The 6063-nt window shown below is 43.9% G+C and overlaps 1 long non-coding RNA gene across 2 annotated transcripts in view; it reads left to right on the plus strand.

The window, feature by feature from the left end:
• LOC129516525 (uncharacterized) overlaps positions 1-5768 on the plus strand; it is a 115890-nt gene extending 110122 nt beyond the window's left edge. The window contains exons 8-9 of one of the 2 annotated variants that reach the window (XR_008665773.1): positions 1884-2016; positions 5426-5768. This is a non-coding gene — a long non-coding RNA (uncharacterized LOC129516525). Of the gene's footprint in view, positions 1-1883; positions 2017-2107; positions 2299-5425 lie in introns of those variants that run through there. The other variant, XR_008665772.1, reaches the window with a different exon arrangement.
• Positions 5769-6063: the final 295 nt, after the last annotated feature.

Here is a 6063-nt window from a genome sequence, read left to right on the forward strand (position 1 = left end):
GCTCTATACCTCCCTTCCCTGTTCTTAGGGAAGAGAGAGAAAAAGGGGGAAAAAAATCACACTCAAAGAAAGGAAAACTTTGCAGGTTTCTTTTTTTTTTTTTCTAAGCCTCTATAATTTCAGAGATAACGATTGAATATCCAAAATATTCCATTAAGAAGGGGAAAAAAAGTCTGTCTGCAAATCTACAATCATCACTAAAGATAGAAACTTACCTAAGGCCTGATGAGATTGAAGGTATTAGCCCCCTGGTTTAAAGAAAATCCCAGATTCCATATAGTTTAGTTGCACAGGGAAGTTCACGCATCAAATGGAGCAAATAGCAAAAATCAGTTGGCTTCTGAAGAGAATGAGAGACGCTACAGCAACTGTAAACTCGGCCTTTAGTTGTGCTGTTTCTGTAGTTGGAAAGAAAAATTGTTGAGAATAAAGCGAAACGTCAGAGGCAATTAAGATGATGGTGGCACGTGCTTATAATTGTCTCCCCAGGATTGCGGTGGGCGCCGAGGGCCCTAATCAAGGGGTTTCCCGTGGGGTTGACGAGACCAGCCTTAAACACAGGAGGTAGACCTGTAACAGCACGTGGCGGGGCCTGTTCAAGGCTCAAGGCAGGCCTGCAGGGAGGCGACAGAAACATCAGGGAAGTTCTCACAGGGGAAGTGGGAAATGCAACATTTAAAGGTAATAGGGTTCCAGGCACGCGGCTGGCCCAGCCTGTAGAGCCTGGGACTCTCGATCTCAAGGTTATGAGTTCAAGCCCTATATTGGGTGTGGTGAAACCTACTTAAAAATAAGTAAATAAATAAGAAATAAAGACCGAAGGATTTGAAGATGAGAAAGAGGAGCCCTGGAAGTGAGGAACACAGCTCAGGGTTGGAATGAGCTTCACTGACGTGGAGTTGGTGAACAGCGTGGCCTGGCTTGAAATTAAAGTTTGAGGCCAAAGCACGTAATGTGTGGGACGTCACAATAAAGAGTTGAACGTCATCCTGTAATGAAACGGAAGCCACTGAATAATTATTTAGGTGGCACTGATAAGAGGAAAGCAGAACTTTAGAAAGGTTGATCGGATTATAGGATCTAAGATTTAAGGGAGAAGAAATTTCCTTTATTTTGTTTTTTTTATTTTTTTTATTTTTTTATTTCCTTTATTTTGATACCTCTGAGGTTTGTTGTTGAAAATCACAGATTTTTTTAAATGCAATAATGTGTACAAAAGTACAGCATATATGGGTAAGTCTTACTGAACCCTTTAATACCACATAATTGTTCATTAAGTTCTTGATTTGTAAGTAAAGTACAATATAGAGAGAATTAATTATGATATGTGTTTTTTCCTAAAATCCAATAAGAGAAAATTATATGTATTTATGTATGTAGATTTATATGTCAATCATATATATATATATATTTTAATCTTAACTACATTGTATGCCTAATTATTAATACACTGTTGGCTACATTTTAGAGTGTGCCTTACTAGAGCTTTAAAAATTGCTGCATGTATATATTCCGAAATGTACTCCTCTGTTTTGATATTTTAACAATGATTAATTACGTTCAATTGTGTTAACTAAATTTTGGGGGGATTTAATTCCCATACATGTAGAACTTTATTCTTGATGAAGAGTGGCTCTGTGTGGACTTTGAGGGTTTTTAATTCAGGTAAAGTAATAGATATTGTGTATTTACAGTTGTTTCAGAGAAATTAAATTTGTAGAGACTGTTTATTCTGGGATCTTTCTGTTGAGTTCATCAATCCTTATGTGCTCCATTTTTATCTTGAAAAATGTCCGTTTTGATGATAGAGTTGTATGATTTCAATTTAGAAGAGGACTTTCATCCTGTTCTATGGGGTATTTTTAGCAATATTTCTTCCCCAGATGGAGATGCAGCAGGGGTGAGGGTTCTGGAGTCTTCAGCAGGTGGATTCCTGTACCTTCAACACACTTCACGTTAGGTGGAGGCAGCAGCACATTTCCTAGAGCTTTGGTTCCGATGATCTGGATTTATCAGGTACCCGTCTTCACAGCATTGCACAAGGAATATGTGCTTCCTGCAGGTTTTGTTTTGTTTTAAAAATGTTATTTATTTGTCCATGAGACAGAGAGAAGCAGAGACACAGGCCGAGGGAGAAGCAGGCTCCATGCAGGGAGCCCAAGGCGGGACTCGATCCCGGGACCCTGGGGTCATGGCCTGAGCCCCCCAGGCGCCCCTGCTTCATGGTGTTTGAAGGGAGCTCAAGTCTCTCTGACGTCCGAGCACGTGGTAATAAATGCCTTGTCCCAAAAGTGCCTGTGTTCTGGTGACCGTGTTTATCCCACCCTGCTGGGTGGCGCTCCCGTGAGGCCAGGTCTGCAGGGCCCGTGCGGGTCCCACCCCGCCACACCTGCTCCCGGGAACCAAGCCCACGGGCCGGTTACACAGTGTCAGCACAGGTTGTGCATTCTTGTGGAGGTCACTGTGTGGGTTCCTCGGGCTCCTGATTTCCTAGCGCCACTCCCTGCATCCTCCGGAGAAGGCCTTCTTTCCCTGGAGCTTTGGCCAAGGTCACGCTGGCCCTTGGCTTCCCTTTGGCCAGCCCAGGCACACCGGCCAGCCTGTCCTCTGTCACCCGGCCTCCACATGCCTGAGTACTTGGACCGCGCGCCCTTTGAGGTGCTTAGGACCTGTCACCCTTGGGTGATTCTCACGGTCCCCATGAGGCAGGGATCACAAACTGATAGCCTGTCGTCAGACCATGGGGTTTTTTTTTGTTTGCTTATTTTTCGGAGATTCTGGTTTTGAATACTCTCTGCCCCCAGCGCGGCCTGGAACTGCCCACCCTGCAGGTGAGGGGCGCGCTCCACTGCCGGCCAGGGCCCCTCACACCGTCTCCAGATGATGAAAGCTGTGTCCCTCGCAGCACCTCCACGGGGTGCGCTGACATCTGGCTCCCCACAGCCCTTCCTCCCTGGGGGTGCTTGGGCCACTGCTGTGCCACCAGGCCTGGGCTCCGGCTGGCTTCAGGGTTCCTGCCCCGCGCTCTCCTCTCCCTGGTGCACCTGCACGTCCCCCTGCCCCCCGCCACATCCATGTGCAGCACAGCTGATACATCCCAGGCTAGCTTTCCAAACTGGTCCAGGCGGAGGGCAGAGGCCCCTGAGTCCTCTCACCCTGTCCTGCGCTCCTTGCATTGCACACTATGCAGTCCCTTGTCGTGCACTGACCCACATGATCACTTGATTATAGAGGTCGTCTCCATGCGACTGTAAACCCTGTAAGAGCAGGGACGGTATGTGTTGTGTGCCCGTGCGTGTCCACATTTCCTCGCCACTGCAATCCGAGCACCTAACCCGGTGCTTATCAATTTTTTTTATGAATGTTTTCAGGGAAGTAAGAATTCTCTCAAAGACTATTGAGTCATTTCAACCTTCTAGATATTAGCTGTCGAGATGAGCCGAAACGGTAATGTACTCTGAGTTCTATTCACTGAAAATAGGGATTTTAATACATTTGATCGAAATAACCGCTTTCCCCCCTTCATTTGCAAAGCAATTTTTCAGACTCCTCCCTCCAGTTTACAAGATATGTCAACAATCTTCATTCTTTCACAGAATAGCTTGTCTCTGAAGATGAGGATAACTTCTTGAATGGTTCAGAGAATCCCCATAAAAAAATTGAGAGCCTTCTTTTTATGCATAAAAGTTAAGCAATACACCATGAAAAAGACTTCGTGATATAACAAGAAAAATGTAAAACTGTTTCTGTTTAAAACACAATATAGTCATGATAGGACACAGCTAATAAAAAGATGGGTCACCTGAGTGGCTCAGTGGGTTAAATGCCTGCCTTCACCTTCGGCTCAGGTCACGATCCCAGAATCCTGGGATCGAGCCCGAGTAGGGCTCCCTGCTGGAGGTGGGGGGTGTCTGCTGCCCCTCTGCCTCGCCTCCTGCTTGTGCACATATCTCTCATTCAGATTAATAATGAATAAAATCTTTTAAAAATAAAACAATTTGGGGGCCTCTGGGTGGCTCAGCAGTTCAGCTTCTCCCTTGGGCTCGGCTCAGGTCATGACCCCAGGGTCCTGGGATCGAGTCCCATATCGGGCTCCCTGCATGGAGTCTGCTTCTCCCTCTGCTTGTGTCTGTGCCTCTCTCTGTGTGTCTCATGAATAAATAAATTAAATATTTTTAAAAATTAATCTTTTAAAAAAGCCATATTTTTTGAAGAGGATAAAATTTGGAAATGTTCAGTCTTTATGTTTTATATTATTATAATTCTTTTTATATTTTTACATTGAGCATCTATTACTTTTGTAATGTATAAGAAAAAGAGAAAAAATTGTTAAAGAAAATGGCATGCCATTAGAACAAACTTTTCCAACTGAATAACAAGGCAAAACACCTAGACAGAAAAACAGGCCAAACACATGAGAAACAGGGCATTAAAAAAGGAAATACAAATGATCAATAAGCATAAAAAAATTCATTCTCAATGATAATCAAAGAAATACCAAGCAAAACACTGATACGGCCCTTTTTAGTTCTTGAAATTTGCAGAGATTTAAAACATTATCGTGACCAGTAGGCCAGGAACGAGGGAGACAGGCCATCTTGTTTGCAGCTGGAAACCAACATGGATACAACCTTTTAGGACAGTCTGTATAAAAACATTCAAAAATCACATATACTTAATTCAATTTCTAGGAATTTGTCCTAGGAAAATAATCATAAACACTGCAATTTATACATAGAGATTATTTGTTGCACAGCTATGGAGGGGATTGGAAATACTGTTATTATCCATCAAAAGGACATGAGTTAAGTGAATCCTGGTACATCCATACAAAACGATAATATGTAGCCATTTGTAAGTCATGTTTCAGAAGCCCATTTAACAACTCAAAAAATAGGGCAGCCTGGGTGCTCAGCGGTTTAGCGCTGCCTTCGACTCCGGGCATAATCCTGGAGTCCCGGGATCAAGTCCCACATCAGGCTCCCCACATGGAACCTGCTTCTCCCTCTGCCTGTGTCTCTGCCTCTCTCTCTGTCTCTCATGAATAATTAAATGAATTTATTCTCATGAATAAATAAATAAATAAAATCTTTTAAAAACCTCAAAAAATGCCTATCTTTTATAGGTGAAGAAAAGCAAATTTCAAAAGCCATATATAGCATAATGCAGAGCGTACGTGCGCCTATTAAAAAGTGATCACAAAGGCAACAATTGTTATCCATAAATAGTATAAAGTGGGAAGGACTTTTATTTTGTCCTGACTCTTCACTAGACTTTTCAGAGTCTCTCTAATGGTTATATAATGCATCATCTTTATAGTCATAAAAAACAGTTCTTTTACAAGTTGCTGTCCTATGCTTTTGGGGAAAAAATTTGGCCGTTCCTTCAGCAGAGTTCCTATAAGCTCCAACATGTCTCCTCCTAGATATATGCCCAAGAGAACTGGAAGCAAACGTACAAACAATAATATAACGTGGATGTTCGCGGCAGCATTATGTGGAATAGCTGCACTCAAAAACAGAAATAACCCCAAATGCCCGTAAACCAATGATGGATACATAAGCAAACTGCGGCAGGCCTCTTCGATGGAATATTATGCAGCCGTATAAAAGGTGATCCTGGGGCAGCCCGGGTGGCCCAGCGGTTCAGCGCTGCCTTCAGCCCAGGGCGTGACCCCGGGGTCCTGGGATCGAGTCCCACGTCGGGCTCCCTGCGTGGGGCCTGCTTCTCCCTCTGCCTGTGTCTCTGCCTCTCTCTGTGTGTGTCTTTCACAAATAAATAAAATCTTTCAAAAAATATCATATAAACTTAGCTGATGAGGCAGGGTCTGAGAGAATGGATTCTAAGGGAAGATTGAGCCTCCAATTGCCTTTGGTTAAGAAATCTTTTTTTTTTTTTTTAAGATTTTATTTACTTGGGATCCCTGGGTGGCGCAGCGGTTTAGCTCCTGCCTTTGGCCCAGGGCGCGATCCTGGAGACCCGGGATCGAATCCCACGTCGGGCTCCCGGTGCATGGAGCCTGCTTCTCCCTCTGCCTGTGTCTCTGCCTCTCTCTCTCTCTCT

This window comes from Nyctereutes procyonoides, unplaced genomic scaffold, assembly GCF_905146905.1.
Source record: "Nyctereutes procyonoides isolate TBG_1078 unplaced genomic scaffold, NYPRO_anot_genome, whole genome shotgun sequence".
Taxonomy (NCBI): domain Eukaryota; kingdom Metazoa; phylum Chordata; class Mammalia; order Carnivora; family Canidae; genus Nyctereutes; species Nyctereutes procyonoides.